Source organism: Ruditapes philippinarum, unplaced genomic scaffold (assembly GCF_026571515.1).
Source record: "Ruditapes philippinarum isolate M1 unplaced genomic scaffold, ASM2657151v2 ctg747_1_1_1_1, whole genome shotgun sequence".
NCBI lineage: Eukaryota > Metazoa > Mollusca > Bivalvia > Venerida > Veneridae > Ruditapes > Ruditapes philippinarum.
Genome location: NW_026854484.1, coordinates 164370 through 188036, shown reverse-complemented (window position 1 = coordinate 188036; position 23667 = coordinate 164370). Strand labels below are relative to the sequence as shown.

Here is a 23667-nt window from a genome sequence, read left to right as displayed (position 1 = left end):
TACTTTACATTTCTTGGTTCGGCACCACTTATAGTTTTTGTTTGGCGCTCGGTGTCATAAATCAGGTACTCTCCGTTGACTGTATCTGATCTCAATTTTATGTCTCCCCATTTCAGCTTAGAAGCTTCTTTTCAAGTTCGCATACCAAAATTTGATGCGCAAACAAGCCAAATGGAATTAAATAAAGATCTTTGGTTTCCTGTCCCAAGTGTTTCATTTTCTATTATTTTTTCTAGGTGGTGGTCTTCAAGACACTCAGCAGCATAAGGCTTGTTTCCCTTGCCTAGGGATTTTTGTTCCATTGATTTTTTTTCTGATGCATTCACTTGTGTTTATAAATTCCGGGAGTCACCCTTTATATCAACCGGATATAATTTGATTTTATATACTAATAAAGCCATCCAAGGAGCCTGGCTCATACTTGTTTTTGCTGATAAAATGAACCTTTGCATGTATTGTTGAGTTGGTCCGGGGGATAAACTGAACCAGGCGTGTTTCATTTTTCATCTTAAAGATATTCATAGATGAATTTTAGGTCAGATGATTTTTTTTCTTAGTGTTTTCAGTTGTTTTTTTTTAATACAATGAAATTACTTTGAGTGAGTTCTTTAAACGTATTGGCTCATCTTTGGATTTTGTTGTTGTTGATTTAAGAGTTGATACATGCGAGGATTGAGAATGAATAAGTTCCAAAATCAGATATTTCTTGATGATTATCATTATCTGTGGCATTTTACAAAGCATTTTCAATTTGTGACTCATATTGTCCATACTGGAATTTTAATGAATAATTAGCTAGATTTAAATCAATTTCTTGTTGTGCTTCCATTTATCCTTGCAGAAGACAAAAAAGAGTTGTTGTCGGAAAGAAATAAAAATAGAAATTAAACTCATTTATTTATTATATTTTTATTTATTATGCCCCCCTTCCTATATTGTTCTGCTTATGTCGGTCTGTCCGTTCGTAGACCACATGGTTTTCGCTGATTATCTTGAAAACATCTTCTTTATATTTTCCATAGTGATTGGTCATAACTAGAAGATGACCCTTATCGATTTTGCGGTCACTAGGCCAAAGGTCAAGATCAAAGGGGCCTTGAATGTCAGAATTGTTTCTGCTGATTATCTTGAAAAATATTCATCACAATTCTTCTTATTTCACATAGTCATTGGTCATAACTAGTAGATGACCCCAATTAATATTGGGATCACTAGGTCAAAGGCCAAGGTCACAGGGGACTTAAATGTCAGAATGGTTTCCGCTCATTATCTTGGTTACAATTCATTACAAATTTCTTTTTTCACATATTGATTGGTCATTACTTGTAGATTGCCCCTATTGATTTGTGGGTCAAAGGTCAAGGTCACAGGGGCCATGAATGGTAGTATGATTTCCACTCATTATCTTTGTTACTATTTATCACACAGTCTATATTTCACATATTGATTAGTCATAACCATTAGATGACCCCTATTGATTTTGGGGTTACCAGGTCAAGGTCACAAGGGCCTTGAATGGTAGTATGATTTCAGCTCATTATCTTAAAAGATAATGATCACAAAGTCTTCATATTTCACATAGAGATTGGCCATAACAAGCAGATGACACGTATTGCTTTTGGGGTCATTACTTCAAAAGTCATGGTCACGGGGGCCTTAAATGTCAGAATGGTTTCCGCTTATTGAAAACTATTTATCAAAAAGTCTTCATTATTTTTCTTTTTTCCATAATGGAACACTTCCATGTACCCATTTATCACAAGTGTCTATAACAAAATTACCAATAATGTGAGTCAAGGACTAGAAAGGGAGCATATGTGTCGTTGGACATTTCTTGTTTAAAATGTTTAATTTATTTACAATTATCATTTTTAATATAGAGATTTATTATAATTTAGTGATAATGAAGTGAATAACTGAAATACTGAATGAAAGAAATGGAGCTGAGAGAAACATAAGAAAGTAGTCCCTAAATATAAATATGAAGTTTGACTCCGCCCACTTTCATATTTTTTGTTTCATATTTATTTTTTAAATATAAAAATTATATTTAATGGATTTAGCACCATAGTTCATGGGTAAAATTAAATCAAAGCAGCATGCCTCAGATTCTTGCTAGTTTTCATGAATTGTTTTTTTTGTTTTTTTTTGAAAATGTATTTAAATGCAAAATATTGTGAAGTGAACACAGGAAGTTATTAACACATTGTAAACGGCACTTACAATCCACCTAAATTTAGTAAATTACCAAAAAGAGGTAAAAATATTCAAATTATCCCTTACTAACGCAGTAGAATAATGGTAATTAATAATGCAAAATCAAGTCATAAATGGCACATAACATGCAGACCATTAACTGAATCTTGAATCTCTTTACTTTTCTTAAAATCTTAATGCATTTCTTTCAAGTTTGATTTTCTTGAAATAGTTTGGCTCATCCGGAGGCGTGCAGCTTTAATTATGATATTTTATCTAATCGTATCTTTGTTTAGTATGTATGCGAATTAACCTTCTCATCTACAAAATGTTTAATTTTGGTGATCATTGTAGTAAAACAAAATAAGTTACAAGTCTATTTAAGTTTCATGTATAATATAAAAAAACAGCAAAAACTCTTAAATTATGTATTAAGCTGCAGCAAATGCATTCTGATAAATAATTCTGACAGAACGAATATATATACTATAACATATTTTGTGTCTAACATTGTAGACATAATCCATCTGCATTTTTGAATACATTACAAAAATAACTAGGTATGTTATGAAATCCTTCCATCTTTGTCTCATTATAAACATATTTGGTATTCTGCATTATGCTTGAGTCTGCCACTATTGCGATCATCTCGTTAAGATGCTTTGCAACATATTGATAAGTTTTGCAGTTTTGAGAATTATACTCCTCTATTTGTTGATTGTCATAGGTCCAGTTTCAAACTGGCGTTTTGGTAGTTCTGGTAAATGCATCTTTTTGATCTTAGTGCGTCTTCGAATAACAATTGATTCCTTTTTAAATCAAATACAAAAGTGAATGAAACACATAATTCTGGCCCAATAAATCCTTGCACTTTTTCAATAAGCCTACATAAAGTCCTTTTTTTAGTAGATGTGCTTTCATGATTTACCAATATGATTTTTTTAAACAACATTACATGATCGCGAGAAATAAGATAAATAATGAGACGTGTGATGTTTCAGAATATTTGTTTTTAAACCTGCTTTTTAAGGTGAAATGGGTATAAAGTACCCCTACATCGACCTATATTCGTAATTAAATTCATATCACATGTTATGATTTGATAAAAATTTCATCATCAGAAACTACAACGCCTGGATCTCTACGAACGTGACAATGATTTATTTAATCTGTGTGTGACAAATAGCCATGTTTACCTTTGTAATAAGCCAAAGTTCCAATGCCGAATGTGATCAGTTTGACTTCCAGTAACAATATGCAGGGTAGAACTGAATATAAGAAGAGTTTTCATTGGTCATTTTAAAGTTACAAAATGAAATCTGGGAATCTCATTGGCCATACTAAAATAAATAAAGGATAGTTCTTTTCATACTAAGATGGTTCTCAACTAAAATGTTAAGGTACAGTAAAGTTCTAAAATAGAAAAAAAAACAGGACAGTTCTTTACCTTTCTAGTTAAAGTGCACAGATATTGATTTTTAAACAATAATTTTTGCATTCAGATCTCATTACATTTTCAAGTGAACAGTTTATTTTACGTGAGAACTTACTGAGTTTATCTTACACAAAATAACGAGAATAATATCAGAACTTATCAGGTACCCTTAGTTTTTGATGTTCAAGAAGTGGTTTAATATAGTTTATCACACACCCGTGTCGATTTTGCGGCTCCGTAAAAATTGTATTGCACGGCCGTGCATATATTTTGACGTGACGTCATTAGCGTTATACAAACATAGTGTAAAGACACGCTAAATGTTAGCGTTATACTATAGGCGCGTCAATGAAAAATGACTTATTTCACTTAAAAGGGTCTTTATTTTGGGTATGTGATAAATAGAATATTAAATTCGTGGAAGTTCATTACTGAATTAATTGCACTTGTTGAATAAAATAATATTATGCTCGCCAGAGGCTCGCATAATATAATTGTATTCAACTCGTGCAATAAATTCAATATTGAACTTACACTCATTCAATATCCTCTATATATATTATTATTGATGTGTTCAATTGATTGATGTGTTCAATTGATATAGAGTTTATAATTTATATATATGTTTGCATATTAATCAAGTATTACATAATAGAATCGCCTTACCAACTACGTTGATGTTTGTATCAGAAATTGAGTTCACGTTTGTTTAGACACATACATCATAAAATCCATTTTTCAAGATTTACAACCCTACAAGAAATTATTGTGGCATTGTTAGGCAAGCTATGCTAACATTTCTATACGAACTAACATATGGCAAGTTAACTAGGATACTTCTTGCTTTCAATTCATATATATGAAGCTAACATTTTGATCTTTTCTACAATTTAACAAACCTTTCCAATTGAATGACCTTGAATAATTACTTTTGACTACGTTAAATCTTAAGCTTTGACTCTTACAATTTGAACCTTATAGTTGTGTGTGTAAATTATGTTGAATATATTGCCTATTTTTTAAGAATCTTCAAACTTAGACAATGTGTATCACATAAAAACCAAATTATGACATTGTTTTATCTTGAATTTAGACCAGTTAATGTACTTCCGAGTTGTATAATATCATTGTCTTATGTAAGCAATTGAGCGCCGTCATAACAATCTTACGATAAGCCGGCGAAATGCAAAATACAAAAACCATAACGAATACGTGAACCAACCCACTTATCATAAATGCAATTTTCATAAATAAAATTACAACACTAAACCGATTTGAAATAATATACCGACCAAACTTTGAAATATTTGTACAAGCCTATGTTTCGTTACTAAATGTACCTGTTAAGTATCCTACTTACTTATAGCAACTTCAAAGGATACCGTTATCATTAGTGAATAAGCCACTTTAAGTTCATCCTGACATTCATCCTTGTTTTATCACGTTCTTCCAGCAATTTTTAACTAAGGATACTGAATAATTTTGACACATTTTCTGTATATGTGTATGTCATAAAACACTTATAGTATGATTAAGAACAAGTAATATATGCTTCTGAATAGTTTAACGAGATAAACACGTGAAAAAGTAAAGATATTGAAATTGGATTTATATTGTTAAAATGTTGATTTAACCAAAATAGAATCAAATGTAAACATTCATGCTGTTTAGTCTCTAAGTTACGACATAACAACTTTTACGATCGTTTTAACTTTTGTCAAGAATTATTTTTTGTTATCATGTGACTTTAAAAAGTGGCGTGAATAAATTTAAGTCTTTTTCGTGGAATATGTGTGTCAAAAATACCTTATGTGGAATAATATAATCGTACCTTGTGGAATTGCCTATTTTATGTCCAAATTACACACAATTACATTTTATGTTTCGCTGAAGACAAATACAGAAATAATAAGAATGCCCTTGATTTTCTAGCAAGATGCAAAATTGCATAACGGAACTAGAGTACAGTGAAAATTGGCGATTATTACGAAACATCGTAAAAGTTAAATGAAAAGACATAGTAACGTTATTCAAGAGAATTCATCCTTAGACATTGAGAAACGTTTTGTCTGACCCTTCCTGAAGGCATGATGTAATTAAGACGCGAATACCTACATTATCAACAGATCATTGATATTTGTCCATAAACAAAAATGTTTTCCTTTAGAAATAAAGTAGTCATGTTTGATTGTTGCTACATTGAATTGGTATACAGCAATATGATAGGATTTCATTATGTCAAAATGATAGGATTGTATTACGTTCATTCATTGATTGACATGTATGTAACATTCTATATTATTTATTTATTTATGTTTATGTTTATCGATTCAAGAGATATTTTTGTCAGATTCTATGAACATTTTATTAAGAGACTGGTTTTTTAAAAGTATCGTTAAGTATTATTTTACATGATAAAAACTTCAAAATAAAATATGTAATGAATTAATATTGTTTGACTACACTCAAAGCAAATTAATATTTTACCGACAAGTACAGTTCAATTTGGTATTAGGAGAATGAATCATAGGCATCTCTAATATCCAATATAGAATAAGCTGAACACAGTTTAATGTGATTAATGGAAACTTCAGGCATGTGTTGTTTGATTGTGATTATGGGTGGCACTGGTTATTGCAAGTTATCGTTCAATGCCACTAGCACCCACATTAGCAAATTTAATAAAAACAAGTACTGAATTACAGACTAAAAAGCATCCACAGATTAGCAAAGAAAATGTGGTTTTGAAAATCTATTAATTTGGATATCTAACAGAACCTTCAAAATGTACTACATTGAAAAAATTGGGTGGGAAGTGGTATAGTCTCATGCGGCTCTGATTATATTTTATCGGAACATTGGTCATGAAACCCATGAACAAAGTGTGATTTGAGTTCTGTATTTATCTAAATTACCACAAACACCATTTACATTATAAAAAAGCAAAAACGTTAACCGACTTTAATTCATTTTCACAATCGTTTTCTATCACCCCTGTAGATGTTAGGATTGGAATTATGTAGAAATTCTGCAATTTTGTTTTATTGCTTGTCAGCACTATGACATCTGGTCCCCAAAATGATTAAAGATGAGTAAGCATTGCGATGAAGTTAACTATGTGCTGTATGTCAACTCAATAATTATTTTGTCTGCTGCACAAATTATAGGAAGAAACAGTTCATGGTTGATACCTCAGCATTACACTTGATTTACAAGATGCGAAAGTTTTATGAAGTATTGTCTGTATTATGATTATTAGTGTAACTAAACAAAGAATGGGAACAAAAACAAGATATAAAATATTGTAGTTGCAACATGTTCAATAACAATGGTAAAAGAGCAGCATTTTTCAGTTATTGCAATCGTCGAGATGAATCAGTAAAACACATCAAACATACATTACCGTTGTAGATTTTGGGAGTAAAAAGGTTATTATATTTACGTTACGAATGGACCTGTACATATGTAAATGATTTTACATGAGTGTCTTGTTATAATTGATTAATTAATCGAATTAAATTAAATTGAAGTGATAAAATATGAGACTCTGTTTTATAAATTCAATATTGACAGACACGACATAAAAGTCGAATTAAAATGTGCCGATGTAATTTAGTAGTTGATCATTTTAATGCTGATCGTTTAATGTAAATGTTTGAAGTAAATTTTCAGCTTGAAAATATTAAATCAATATTTAAGAAAATATCAGATCATAATTTGAGACCACACAACATTTGCAATGCAACATTCACATGTATGCTAATCTTTGGCGAATTGATAATTAATTGCAATTGTTGGTATGATTAGTGTTAACGTTATAATGACCACAATGGACGGAATTCGAATTCTATTAGTGATCAGTGATAAATATTCAACCTGAAATCCGATAAATTGGACTTGTATATGGTTAATGACTCTGTGACACAAGTATGATGATATACTAGGTACTTTAATGGGCAGTGTTGTTATGTAGATCTCTACAAGCACGGGATCTGCAATTGTACTTGGATTCAGTAGACAGTAATATTGCTCTCATATTTGACGACAGTGTTGATCAATACGAAAATAAAAATTTCGGTCTGCTTACTCATTTGTATATTCATTACACCAGTGTATTCTTATTTCCATTCAATGGCTAACCTATCCCTGTGCCGTTGTTTATGCGGTAATGTTAACTATAATAATGCAGTTAACGGACATTCTACTGTTGGATCTGATATTGCAAACATCAGAGGTAACATTATTCAATCAGATTTCTTACATTGTTTTTATATTTAGCAATGATGATCTTTTCATTTGTAACTTCAATGTATAATTATATCATTAGTCAATTATTCAAAGATGATCTCTTCTTGACAGTAATTCTTGTTTTATGACGAACGTTAACTATCCCCTTTTTGCATTTTTTGGCAGACAATTTGATAAAGACAACCTATAATATTAATTTGGCGGATACAGATACCTTTAGCTAATGTAAGAATTCCTAAAATGTTGCATTAATTAGTGTTATTTTTGTTGTTATATCATTAAACAAGATGAACAAATGTTTGGGATTATATCGCTGCCGACGCTTATTGCATAATTGTTTACAGCAGTTTGCTTTATTAGATATGATTAAATTTTCACTGGCCCTCCTGTCTCTCACGCCCCCCCCCCCCCCCCCCCCCCGACCCCTTCACATTTCTACAAGTCAGTCTTTTGATTGTATATATTCTTCATTGTTTTCCTTGTGTTTTTAAGTTTTCCTTAATGTTATTGCTATATGTAACTGCGCCTCGTGCTTGCTGTGTTTTTGTGCAATTAAACAAATAAATAAATAAGATAAAGTGACATATATTATTCATGATTTATTTGTCTATTTAAATATATAGCTTTTAAGAAAAATGAAATCTTTTGAGCACTTACATTCTAATTCTGTTATATATTTAATATTCGTGTAGGTCTATATGCCATTTAAGAATTGTTTATTACATATAGAAAAGGTTTTTTGTTCTGTCTGTCTCACAAACATTAACAGGGCTAGTAGTCATACAAACAGTTTATGTCTTACATTTTTATTCACATTACCTGTTTAACATTTTCAGAGCAAAAGTTCTTTATAGTCTTTGCTATAGTTAATATGGTGTTGTGCTCTAGGAAATATGTAGATTATTGTACCATATATTTTGACAGACTTTTACTGGTCAATGAAATCATACACGCATGTTATCAGTGCATATTATCCTTATACAGACTCAATGTCTTTTGCTCTTGATAGTTATTGTCAATTCTAAAATACATTGATTTATTGTACATTTTGTATACCTTTTCTGCTTATATGTCCGATCTTATTATTCTAATTTGTTCGCTCATTTATACCTTTTACCTTTAAAAGTATCTATAATCCGGGATACAAGTACTTCTCTATTCAGTTGGAAGTTAACATGTAATAAAAATATGCTTGTATCATACGCCCGAGGCAGAATCCAGCTATTACACCAAGTCTTATGTGAATATTAATGTATAACTACTTTCACTGCACTTAAATATATACTGTATGTTTAAAAATAATTCAAAAACGATCGATTTCGCCCAGAAGGAAGGAAAAAATGCATAAAATTGGCAAAAGCGAATGTTTCAATGGCAGAAGTAAAGCCTTAATGTTTCATTTAATTTTAATACATTTATCAGGATTAAGTTAAACAAATTTTCCAAATAAATAGAAAAAAAATTGTTATGAGGGAAATACCGATCATATATTTTGTCAGTTGGTAAATTACATATCTTCACAATTTTGGTATGTTAACATTGTATACTTATAATAAAAAAAAAGTTTTAAAAAAAAAACTTCAAAGCTACACATCTTGCAATAATTAGGGGAATTTTATAAATCAATAACTGTTTCCAAAAATGTTTAAGATATTCATTGTCACAAATTGTAGATCCCGATATGTACTGTTGTTTGTTTGTTTGTTTGATTGATTGATTGATATTAAATCACACCAACATTGTAAACACCACACTTTCCAGTTTTACAGTTTGAGGAAGACATAGGTGCCCCTTTGTGAATCATTTCAGGCACAGCAGGCACCTGAGTAAAATTACCTGAAAAAGAAATCTACAATGTCGGCAGTCTGAGGCACATGGCCATGGTGGCCACCATTTAACTTCTTAAATGTTAATTCCGGTTTTCAGTATGCATTATGCACGCCGAATGTGTTTGAAAAATCGTACAATACATACTATGTATTGAATAACACACTTTATTTTATGCTTTTCAGTGGATTACTGATTTATCCGTGAAAATTATATTTGATAATTTCACAGTAAAAATTATCAAAATATAATTTCACACTTTTCAATGATGAAACTAATTTTTTAAGATTTTCCCCATGTGGTACCTCAATTGTATTTTTGCTGACAATTCTGACAATGTCAGGCTGTTTAAAGAAAAAGCAAAGCTGAAATTGATAAATACTTTAAATGTCAAAAGTAATAAAAAAAAGAAAACTTACTTCTATTCATTCAATTCCAATCACCAAATTCCGTCTCAAAAATGTTTTGTTTCAATTTTTACAGTCTGAAAAATACATTCCTTCCACATGCAAAACTGCTCTTGATGACATTTGGGCATATTAAAGTATCCTACGAGCAATAACTGTCGTATGTTTTATGAAAAATTGGAAAGCAATGGCAGCCATCTGCTCGTAGAATAACCAAACAACCCAGCGTTCCTGAGCCAGCTTCCAAGTTTTCCATTTTCCTATCTGCATTCTTGAATGTTTTCACATCTGTCAACACTTATTTTTTGTCTGTTACAATCCTCAAATAAGTTTTCTTTCTTTTAAAAAGGTGTATGACTAACAAATCCAAATGACATCCCTCTGAATCAAACACAATTATTTTCCTCCCGTGAAAACCACAACTTTAAAAAATGGCTGCCGCTTACATTTAAAAAAGCCAGGTCTAATATAAATTCGCAGTAAGTAACAGAAATTTGGATGGATGGTTGGACTTTTTCTCCTACAAGAATTGTTTGTTTTTATTATTAAAATAAGCGAACATTCATATTTTTTTAATAAAATGAATGATATCACCGTCATTTAACGTTGGTTGCAGAACTTATTTTTCAGCTCAAGACTTCTTGTATTTAATGAGAAATTCCGACTAAATGGGGCTCTCAATGGGGAAAACAGATTTTAAATAAACGTTAATGTTATGGAAATTTCGTTTTAACTTGTTTTTAAGCATAAAATAAAAAGAAAATTTGTTTGTTTGTTGTGTAAGATGTAATTTTATTTCATCTCGTGAACTTTAAAAACAGTATTCTCACTTGTGGCTACGCCACTCGTGAGAATACTGTTTTTAAAGCCCACTCGATGAAATAAAATTTCATCTTACACACAAACAAACAAATATCCTCTATATAATAGCATGAATACAAACAAATAAATCTTACTGAATATTCAATGGTAGGATACTACGTCATCGCGCACCTGCTAAATGCTCCCACTTGGACCATTTTTTCGTCGACTCGAAGGTAAAATACAATTTTATTATAAGAAAACGTAAGAGTATTAAAAAATCATGTAGCGCACCAAAGAATGGCTATAGTACTTGAGATAATTGTAAAAAAAGTTTATAGATTTATTGCCTGGTTTAGGCCTGAAAACGGGATAAGTGTTTTTCTCTGAATGCTCCCACTCGGACTTCTCCCGAAACATGTATGAAATAAGGTTGAAAACCTTCTTTAAAATTATTTTTAACGTACCAGAACATAAACCGAGTCATGTATACCCATCATTCTTTATTAGTTTCAAATATTTCTATTCAAAAGTCAGTCTTTTAAAGGTTTTTTTATGAAAATGGAAAATGCTCCCACTCGGACTCGATTTCAGAGATACTCCCACTCGACCCAAATTTATACATTTTGAAAGCACATTGCTGTGTTAGCTTTTATGGATTATTCTCACAATTTTTTACTCCATTTTGTCAATAACACTACTGTGTTTGGCAACATTAACTTTTCATTCTTTTTACAGAGATCACTTTCTTTGATTCTGTAGAATGACGTCGTTGGGCAGGAACAAGGTGCAATGGCAAAGTTTCAACTGACATGATCACTATACAAAAAGGTGCACTTGGCTTGTGTTGCATCCGAAGGGATAATTCAAAATTATTGCCAACAACAAGCTAGGACTATAAGACTTTAAATGGGCAGTTTGGATCTCAAGAATAAAGTTTTGTTTAGATGTTCAAAAAATGTGGTGTTTTACAAAGAAGTCATTATACATTCTTTAGTACCATACCGGATTAAGATTCTGTTGGACTCGTGCACATATTAGAGGCCAGCATTTATTCAATAATTGCTGACTTTAATATCTTGTTAATAATTTAAACTTGTGATTTAGGTTTTAAAACAGCATAATGGTACGTTTATGAACATAAAGAAGTCAATATTTATCGGTTGAATAGTTTATTAAAGAACAACATGTAAATCATTTTTGTCATGAACTGGTTAAAAAGTCAATGTACTGCCATACTACGGCGTCACAATTATTAACAACTTTGACAATTTTAAGTATGAAAGTTATCATGTGTATGTATTTTTATCCAAATAAAAAAAAAATAATAAGAAAACAAAGATCATAGTTATTTCTTTATCACAGCTTTACCATAGTTTGGTAATTAAAGATCATGTAAGTTATATTTCAGGCTGTTACCAGTTGAAATTGTCTATAAATTAAATGTATTAATATTTATGGTACTAAAACAATTTTCCAACATAAAGGAATATGTAAAATACGTACTGCAAATGCTTGTCCACATTATATGTAATCATTAAAATATACATGTAAGCATAATGCATTCATTTCTTTTTGAAAGATTCAACTTACACTTAATAGAAAATATATTTCTAATTACCCCCCTTTATGGAATGTAAATTCGGTATTATCTTTACAAATAATGTTTTCGGAACATGCAATATTGATAAATCTTCATTTGAGCATTATATTTATGAATAAAATCATAGAAAAATGATTTCAGGATATTTGAATGACGTTAAAATAATAACAATAATACAAGAAGAAATCACAGACAGCAAAATCCCCCGCCATAATGAGGAAGTACATTTCAAAGGGGAAGTAACCTTTACATACGTGTAAAAATTCCAAGTAATGATACTCGTGAAAATTAATGAAAGTTATAGCCTAGACATAATAAATCATGACAAAAATAACACTCCCATGAAAAAAACAAAGAAAAACAACAAAGAAGCATTAAGTGAACACTTCTGGTCCTTATGCTCTGCTATTCACTTCTATTTAACATGTTCAATATAAAGTTTTAAGTTTATATCTCAAATACTTTAGAGGTTATGGTCCTTGCAAACTAATGATAGTGAATACAAAAGAACAATAACTCCAAACTGGAGAGTTGTCATTCTGTTTTGCGGATTTTTTTTCTTTATTGAAATCTATCCTCCAGTGAAATTTCAGATGAATTGATCATTTATGACACATTGTCCAAAAATTAACGCAAAAAACTGAACAAAAGACAATTACTTCAAAGAACTATTATTCTTGTTTTTCTAGAGTATTCCTCCTAAATGAGATATATCCACAGTTGGTATCTAAAATATTTGCTCCAGCTTTGCCGTGCCAAGATGGTCCTGCCATGTGCTTCCTTACGTCGCAATGTGGTTAATACCTTTTCCCATACTGGTCACAAATACAAATACTTTCTGCAAAACAAAACGTCATTATATTTTTTAAAATGTATAAACAATTGTTTTTCTTATTTAAGCGACTCTTTGAAACGAGGAATTGTTTCAACACAACTTTTTTTCCTTATACTAATCCTCTAAGAAGACATATTTACGAGACTGTTTAGTAATTTAAATATTACTATCGTATTTTAAAAATGCTGTTTCATTGAATTCTTACGAATCATATGAATATATGAACGTGAATATAAAGATATTTTGAAAAAAATAATAATGTCTTAAGACAGCAATGTGCTTTCAAAATTTGTATATATTTAGGTCCGAGTGGGAGCATCTCTGAAGTTGAGTCCGAGTGAGAGCATTTTCCATTTTTATAAAAAGAATTAAGAAAAACTGACTTTTGAATAGAAACATTTAAAACTAATATAGAATAATGGGTATACATGACTCGGTTTATGTTCTGGTACGTTAAAAATAATTTTAAAGAAGGTTTTCAACCTTATTTCATACATGTTATAATAAAATTGTACTTTACCTTCGAGTCGACGAAAAAATGGTCCAAGTGGGAGCATTTAACAGGTGCGCGATGACGTAGTATCCTACCATTGATATTACACCAATAATAGTAATGAAACCTATTTCAAATAAAGAAAATTCTGCATCTTTTTCTTTTTTCCAAATACATAAACATATTTACAACATACAATGTTGATACCCTAAAACAATTTTTGGCAAAATAAAAGGGCTAAAAACAGGGTTTTTTAAATTATATTTTTAAGAAAGGAAAAGAAAAACATTTTCCTTAGGGCCCAAAATTGACACAAAAGGGATCCTGACAAATGGGTATAAAATTTAAAATCCCTCCCTTTTGACATTTTTAAGGGCACTATTCTTATTTTTAAAAAAAGGTATTTTAGGGTTTTTCCTAGGGGGAAAATTTTTGAAATTTATTTTAAATTTTCGGGTTTTTGATGGGGATAGCACTTTACAATAGATTAATTGAAACTTTTTAAATTGTATGTAATGATTGGGCACTTTCAATTTTCTTGGGCGAATTTTCAGGGTAATTATAAATTTTAAAAATAACCCCAAACCTTTTAAAAAATTTCCACTGAACAATTTTGGTTTTTAATATTATCATACCTTTTATCAGACCCCATTTGAGGGAAATTTAAATTTTTTGTAAGCTTAAAATATCAACAACGAATATTTTGCATTTTGTAGGTTTTGTCTTCTAATAATAGTGAGTAAACAATACACAAATAATGCATTATTTTAATAACAAGAATGTTGGCAATATATATAATAGCCCCTACACGATATATTTATCAATTTTGCCGTTTTTGATTTCTCTTTACTTTTGCGTATACATTTTAGGGGACATTTTTGTAAAATGATTTTTATAAATATAAGAAGGGGAATACGAAATTTATTGCAGTTCTAAGTATAAAAAAAAGGAAAAAAAGGCCCAAATACTTATGGCGTATATTTCCCCCATCGTTTGGAAAGGGGGGCGAAGGGGCGTCGTTTTGGTTGGGGGGGGTTACTTTTCTTTTTTTAAATCGTTCACGAATTTGGGAAAAAGGGATTTTTTTTACATATTTTTTTTTTTTCTAATTTTTGTAAATATTTCAAAATAGTAAAACCTGACTTTTTTAAACCAGAAAATTTTGGTTTGCAAATTTGCTTTTGATTAAAAGTATGCGGGTTTAAGGGCCTTTCCCAAAAGGTTTCTGGTCATTTTTTCCCAATATTTTGGGGTATCCATCGGAAAAATATTTCGTCCCTTTCGAATTGGCAAATAAAATGCATTTTGTTTAACCCAAAAGTCAATGCGTAAGAAATATCACGGCCCCTTGTACCTGTAATCATTTTCCTAAACCTGTCAGAAATTTGCCATGCCTGTCATGTCATACAAATGAGAATGAAGATCAACAAGGCAAGGCAACAACGAACGCAGCCCGAAATTTGCTGCATCTTGGACAAACTCTCTATTAACTAGCGAGGTCAACACTATTTTTGAAAAATAATGAAATATGGTGAAACTATACATTTTTAGAAAGCTTAGGAACTACAGACAAACTTAGAAAAAAAAATAATTGTAAATCTTTTTTTATTTTTTTTTTTTTTTTTCATGATTTTTTTAAAAACTGCGATTTTCGATGTTTGTCTGCCGATTTTGCCCAGTTTTTTTACAAACACAGGAGTAGTCATGTTTAATTATTACTAATGTTACAGGGTACATCTTAGACTAAAAAGGCACTTAAAATTCAACCAAAAGTATTCATTTACCTTTATATTTAAACAAGTAGTTTTAAATCTCCACATTTGAGATCTTCTAGAAGTTTATATGTATAAATGGCTTGATCTCCATTGTACTTGACATTAAACCATGCTGGAAAGCCTGGAACCTGAAATATTCATATGATGCACATATTTACTTAACATTAAGATTCATTGTATTTCATATTAAAAAACCTTGAGAAAACAAATTCCATCTGCATTTAAGGCCAAAAAAAAATAATTGTTTGTTGTCCCCCTACCTAACAACGAAAAACAGTGTTATCAAAAAATTCTTATTGTCTCTCAGCATAAAAAGATTTCATTCATCAACCAAAAACCAACCACCATCATTTGCTACAAATTTTAAACATTATAGCACTTTAGAATTGAAAACATATGATAGAAAAAATATAAACCACTGTTCAAAACGTTTTGCTGAGTCAGGAAAAATATGAAGATTGCAATGTACAGTTAATGGAATTTAAAAAGAAAAAAAATAAGTGCCTGCCTAAGTACCCAGATTTAACAAAGCAAGGTCAGGAGAAAAGCAAACAATGAATGTTTTCAATGTGGCTTAAAGACAACAAGTTATTTCATTATGTAATAATTTTGAAATATTTAAATATCAGAAAAAACTTAATTTAAAAGATGTTACAAAAGCATAATCATAAGTTTAATAATGGTAGAAAACACATTATTGTGTGCTGTAATTTAATTGATTAAAAATGCAGCTCCAATTTCTGTTAATATATGCATGCTTTTGGGTAGTAAAATAAACTGCAGTCACATTATCTTTTTATAGATGTTGTCTATATCCATGTTGAGATTTAAAAGGTGAAAACAAATAGCAATTAATGCAAGATATATAAATGAGAAACCAGTATTGTTTAAGTAGATATACTGATGTGTAAGAAGTAAAAACAACAGCTAAATTTCTTCTCTTTTAAATCAAATTTAAATTGTGTTACTAACACTTCTTCTAGTCTTCTACAAATTTTACTGATTAAAATAGTGTTTTCATAGATAAAAAGTACCAACTGCTAGCTAACAAAAACATTTTCTTTATTTTGAAAAATCTGACATTACTCTGGAGGAATGCATCTTTAACAGTTTACCTGTGAAATGACTTTTCCAGTATACCATGATTTTTCACCATCACTGATGAAGCATGGCTTATCTTTCTTCCTACAATAACCTGAACTTCTTCATCCCTTACCATTTCAATTTCATATGCTTTCCTGACAAGTTTTTTTACATTCTCTCTCAACTCTGTTACTGACAAGGGAACTGTTCGATTTCCTACCTTTTTTGACATTTTATATACCATTTTGTCTGAACACTTTTGCTGAAACACTGTTTTCCTAAAATGAAGCTGTGCTTTAAGAGCTGCAAACTTGTTCTTTTTTTGGATTTAATTAAGCTGATACCCGACTCAATGTCCTGTTCCGTTTGCCAAAGACCCCAAAGTTGGGACATTGTCAGTGATATCTTCACGCTTCCTTATCCTGTTTTGTTCTGTCTGTTCAGCTTTTTTCTCTCTTTTCTGCTAATAATCTTTTCCGATCTGTATCAATAGCTTTGCTTCTACTTTTAAAGACTTGTCTCAGATGTTTCACATCTTTTCTTGCTTTATTAACAATTGCTTCCTTTTTCATTATCTGTTTTATCAGAAAGCCATTTATTTGTTTTATTATGTATAAACATGATATTTGCTTCTGTAGCTAATATTGAAGTGTTTGGTTTCTCACGCAGTAACCTATCCATATTATCCATATGTCCAAATACTGTTTCTGAGAACTTATTATGTTTCGGTGCACTGCATGTCTTATTTTTGATATTCTCAGATGCATCTATACCACAAAACCCTCTGGCAAAAAGTCTTTGAATAATTTTTTTACAGAGTTCACTCGATGCAGGTATAATAATCATTAAAATGACCTGAACTTTACCATCATGTTCCCATTCATTTGTCAAACAAGTAAAAAATTTTGAACTTGCTAATTTGTCTTTGTCTACAAAAGATAAATTGTATGTTCCATCCATGAAGCTTGTTGATGTTTGTGGAAATTCATCTAGATATTGTACAAGTTCCTGGTACATTGTCTGTGATTCCAATGATGTGTATGTTTTCATTCTCTAATGCGCACCAAAGAGGGACTGTGATGAGTTCACTTATCAATCCAAGGGCTTTATATACCCAGCAACATATTGCAGGGACATGGATATCATGATGCACAGAAGCAAGCAACTTGTTTTGAAGTTTCAATGTTTAAATATTCTTGTAACTTATCTTTTAAGAAGAATATAGAAGCTGCATTCCTGAAAAGAATGTTAAAGCGATTGCCCCTGAAACGTTCTAGAGGCACAGTTCTGAACCTTTTTTCATATAAAAAATTCTTTACAGTAGGTTGTGGAAGTTAAGGTACTGTCCATTTTTTCATTCACCCCCTTTAGAAAATGCTTTACAAGCTGTCCGCACAAGTCGCACTGTGCCCGGCTCTGAGTTATTTTTGAAAGATGGATTCTAAGGTTGGAGCTTCAGTATCTGATTCATATTCAATAAGAGCCTTTGATGATGTTTCAGCCATGTGAACAAGGGCATGCAGAGAACAAAAAAAGTTGCATAATTTGCTTAAGGAAAGCTGCTCTTCATTGGTCATGTTTTCCCACGCTTCACCAATATCTTCCTTTAATACATCAGTCTGAAGTCTTCCAACAACTGGTTGAACTTTATCTGTGTGCTAGCTCTGTCAGACATTGTTGAAGATATATTCTTCAGTATTTGTTTCGATGCTGGATTTTTCAGCAATTTCTGACATCGCATCTATATCTCCAAGTATCTGCAGCAGAGACTGAAGAACATCTTTCCCAGATTTTGTAACAATTTCTCTCATACCAAGCACCCCAATTATTATCATTCTCATCTGCTGCATGGATACCTTCTTTTTTTCCAAATTTGTTTGTTTCATCACTAAGAAGACATGTGTTTCTCTCTGGAGAAAACATCTCAGCAATATGTTTTTGACCCAAAAGCTAGTCTCTGTATATTCATGTTATTTATGGTTGCTTTGCAAGGCAGTCTATTAGCCTTTATTTTAACTAAGTTTAAAACACTTTCTATCACTGGTGAGACATTTTTAAAAGAAGCATTTAAATTCAAAAGGTCATATACACATTGTTGTAATTCTGGTGTGAATTTTCTACTGTCTTCATGATATGTAATAACATTGTCATTTACAATATCTCTATAGATAATTGTTTTCTTGTTCAATGTTTCTTAGCTCCTTTTCCTAACTCTTCACATTTTTTAATGTGTGTATTAATTTCAAACTGTTTGTTTCCAGTTCAGTTTGCATAACATTATTTCTATGAATTTCCTGTCCTAGTTTGACTTTTTTTTTTGAAAGACATGCTTCAACATACACATTTTTGAAACGCAGTCTTTTCAGTTCATAATTTTTACTTTAATTCTATTTTCCAAACATTTTACATTACCTGTTAAGGCGTTTTTCAGATTCTTTGTGTTCTTTAATTTTCAGTTTTAACCTGTTTAATTTCCCAATTTTTTGCAGTTTAACTCTGATTTTTTTTCTGTTTCGTTTAAGTTTAGTTTCAAGTATTTTATTTTCTTCTTTACTGCTGTTAAGTTCTTTTGCTATGTCAGCTGTGACAGTTGTAAAGGCATTCTACTCTTTCCTGTAAATGTACAACATTTTTCAGACTTTCTAGGAAATGGAACTGTCTCTTTTTCTTTAGGAAAAGAAACTGAAGTATTTAGAAATACATTCAAGTTGTGACTGGACCTCCTTTTACACGTCTCAGTTTAAAAACACTTTTTAATATTTATAAAAGATTCTCTCAGTTAAAAGTGTCATAAAGACTTCTTTACCCTTGAAAGTTTTTTCAGAGTTACTTTCACTGGCTATACTATAAAACCATTTGCCTACACTCTGCAGTGCTACTTTTCTTTTTAATTTTTTCAACTACCAATGCATACTTAAAGTGAAGACTCATACTGAAGTAGTTACTTAAACACAAAAAATTTTTGTGACAAATTAAAACCTTTTGAAATAACTTGTATTAAAAAACCCAATCAGTTGTGGCTAAAACAGATAATTGTTTGTGTACATGCATTTTTTGAACAAATTGTTAGTCTTCTCTGAATTGGAAAGCTCATTTGAAGTGTACACTTCTGACAATTTCAGTTCATTTTTTTCAGTCTGCTGTTCATTGCTAACTAAAATATTGAAATTTCCCTTTTTATTTTTAAAGTGATCCCAAGGGGAAAAGGGTGTCATCCCCTGCCCAATTGTATTTTCCCCAGAAAAAATGATGTTTTTTGTAAAAGTATTCATTAGAGTTTCTACCCGAAAAAACCCTTAAACAGATGATTCTTCCCCAGTCGAATAAAAAATTTTTCTGACAAAATGTACTTGTATTCGTTTAAAACCTTTGGAAAAAATTTTACCAAAAACCCAATAAGCAAGCAAAATGAGGGTTAAAAATTTTTGGCCAAAATTGCTTCTTTGTTAAAAAGTTAATTTAAAATTTTTCCAAAAGTTTCACTTAAACAAAAAACCCCCAAACAGCTTGAAAAGAGGGGAAAACAAAACAAGAGTGAAACGTGATAAAATGGCCTATAATTTAACCCAAAATTAAAAGGGCATAAGTTGCCCATGCTGCCAACCTCGTTGACAGACCTTGCAAGGTCATACATAAGTCAAAGTCATAAATAAACGGAAAAGTCATGACAATTTAAAGCAAACTTGAAAAAATCTGACCTTATCCGTCAAGGTCATATAAAGGTAAAGGTCATATCAAAATCATCCAGCATGTTGGTTAGGTTACAAATGTTGTATCATTCAAATATCAATCAAATGCATAAATAAACGGGCAAAAAGTTACATTGAAATTATAGCCAAAAACATTAAAATTCCATTACCGGTCACAGTCAAACATAAGTCAAGGCCACATTTTGTTTGATAAACATGTAGGTATTGTCATTAAGAATGTTATGTTTAAATATGAAAAACAACTGATTCTTAAATAAAAAAATTATAACCAGTTACAGCAAAAAAAAAAACAAAAAAAAAAAACAGGAAATTTCACTAATTTAACGTTAATGGTCAAGGTCATTTATGAATGAAGGTCAAGGGTAGTCTAGGCAACTGGAATGCATGTCCTAAGGATTGTTATGTCCAAGTATTGAAGACAAAACCCCATTGACAAATAACAAAAGTTTTTTAACAAACAATTTTTCCCTCAAATGTATCTGTGACTGTTTTCCCCTTTTTTACAGAAAAGAAAATAGAGTAACAAGAAACAAGCAGCTAAGATGGTATTTCAAGGGAGGCTATATATCTTACTATACATGCTTTTACTGTGATATCATTATTAAATATTTTGTAGAATATTTTAGTACTTAATGTATTCTTTCACGTAAAATATTGAATATTTACATGGCACCAAGAAATAATTCATCAAGTCCAAACATTTCAAGCATAAATTATGATTTCACAGTATTGGAATGTAACTATATTATTGTTCAAACTATGCATGACTATATTAAAACTGATAGCACAAAATTATTTAATTCCAAATATATTTAAATACAGTACAGACAACAATTGTTTTGGTGGCATCTTTTGGTGTTATAAGAGTAATTGTTTTCCTTATAAAACAGCGAAAAATTTTATATTGATAATTGAAACTTAACTGGTACATCTGTACTGAAACAGTATAAACAAATGGTTAATAATTCTCATAACATTTCTTACTGACTGATCATCCAAAAAGAAAATAGAAATGGACTGTATCAAAAATGTTCATCAATTTGACATTCTGTTTTGCCAATCTGGGCAAAAATAAGAAATTATCTAACCTTGTGCTATTTCTTTAAAGCTTATTACATGTGGTTAACTGAAGGCATTCTGCTATTTTGAAATTTATGACAGAAAACACACAAACTACAGTGATTAATAGCTGACTATATCTTTTTGAGCTGTACATTAGCATGTTACATATTAGGTGACTAAAAGATGTACATGTTCTCACTAATATACTTACCAAAAAAAACTTTAACTTTTTTTCTAGGAAATACTGGGCTGGCCCGAATCCTAGAAAATAATACAAGTAATTCAGAATCGTACATAAATTGCAGCTCTGCTTGGATCACCATGGTAGCTTTCCTATTTTAGACTGTTGTTGCAAGTTTATATATGAGTTTATCAAAACAAAAAGACCTTTGACATAATCAAGTGGCTCTTTTGTTTTAGTCGGATTTTAAGTCACACCGACACAGTGCAGGTATATGGCAACTTTCCAGCTTTATTGGTGGAGGAAGACCTCAGGTGCCCCATCAGGCATTACTTAAAGCATGAGAGAGTACCGGGGTAGAACCACCAATGTTCCTTAAGCCAGCATCAAGTGGCTCTATTCATGCAACAGCCAACAGGCTTAAAACTCAAATGTTTTATTTTTAATGCTGGCAGCCCCAATTTGTCATGTTTCTACCACATTGGTATACACTACCATACATATCTTTCAATTTTAAAAATATATAAAAGCAAAGTTATCATCTTGTTCATACCTGTTTCTGTGAACTGTCAGTGTCAGAATCTGAGCTGATGAAAATCACATCCGGTGTAAGAGGTACTGGTGGCTCTGATGTTGATGGTGGAATGGTGGACACCTGACTTGAAGATGGACTGGAAAAGATAATTAACTGATTTACCATCAAATTCTTAATGAACATAAGATTACACTGAAATTCCAAAAGATCTGACATTTGAAAATATTTCATTTTTTTAATTGTTGATACAACATTTTCTTTTTGGTAGTATCAATGTAAAGTTTGATAAATTGTAGTATACATTGTATTGTTTGATAATATTTACTGTTTTAGTGCAGTGAGCACTAATCATCTTAAGTAATGTTTGTTCAAATAAGTGAATTCAATTCAACATAAAACTTAAAATAATAAAAAAATTGTTATTCGGCATTATATCTAACAAAGACATCAGATGCTTCCTGATTTGGTTCAGTAAATGTAAATAGTTCTTACCCCCAATGCCCCCAATCAAAATCCTGGCCCTGCGGTAAGCTGGGGTTTAAAGTCACTGTTATCACTGTTACCTGTGTCTGGGGTGGCTGGCTCTTGAGCTGGGGAACTAGCGAACAAGTCAGCTTCACTGTCAAACTAGAATTAAATTAATCAATTGAGTGGTTATATGACAACAATTAATAATAATCTTGTGTTTTATTATTTAATTTTTTGGGGGTTTCAAGTCATACCAACACAATCATTGAAGGGCATTTTATGACATTCTAAGACAAGGCTCCATGTGCGCTATTTCAGGCACAGGTATCTTGGTAGACTCACCAGTCTTCTGTAAGTGTAAGTCATTCGGATAGTTCTAAGCCGGATTTGAAAATTGAATGCCACTGGACAAGCGATTAACTGATTTGAAGCAGTCTCCTGCCCAGGCTAGTAATACGAAATTACATGACATTGTATATAAATAGTCTTCATTTTTGATAACTCAGACCTTAAGTTGAAGGTACACACGTTGAACAAAATTGATATTACTGCAACAGATCACGTGGGTGGGGTAATGTTTCGTTTCACGTTGGGCTTGATAAAAACATTAAATAAGTTCAGAGACGAACATGAGTATACCAGACACGTTTTTATATCTAAAAACTGTTAATATATAGTTTTATTATTCAGTAAATTACCATCACATAAGCTGTTTAAATTACTAGAAGAAAGAAATTTCTGCGACGAAAAGTCGAACAGATCTGCATCTGCTAGGTGCGCGTTCAGGGGAGGTAATTATTAAGATAACTCTTCTGGGGTTGCATCGAGAGCAGGGTTCGACACAGGGTGAGTCACTTTAAGTGACTTTTATTCAACTTACTCTATCTCAGATTTTTATGAAACATATATGGAATTAAAGATAAATAAACGTTCTTTTTAATGAAAGCTGAAGATTTCTGAAGGGATCATGCAGATTTTGGGCTATTTCTGGACCCAAAAAAAACGACT

The 23667-nt window shown here is 31.1% G+C and overlaps 1 long non-coding RNA gene across 1 annotated transcript; it reads right to left on the bottom strand.

The window, feature by feature from the left end:
• Positions 1-21927: 21927 nt before the first annotated feature.
• Positions 21928-23440, bottom strand: LOC132740243 (uncharacterized). Its single transcript, XR_009627126.1, has 3 exons — positions 23358-23440; positions 22684-22818; positions 21928-22327 (listed from the first exon to the last, which is right to left on the bottom strand). It is a non-coding gene; the product is annotated as an uncharacterized LOC132740243 (long non-coding RNA).
• Positions 23441-23667: the final 227 nt, after the last annotated feature.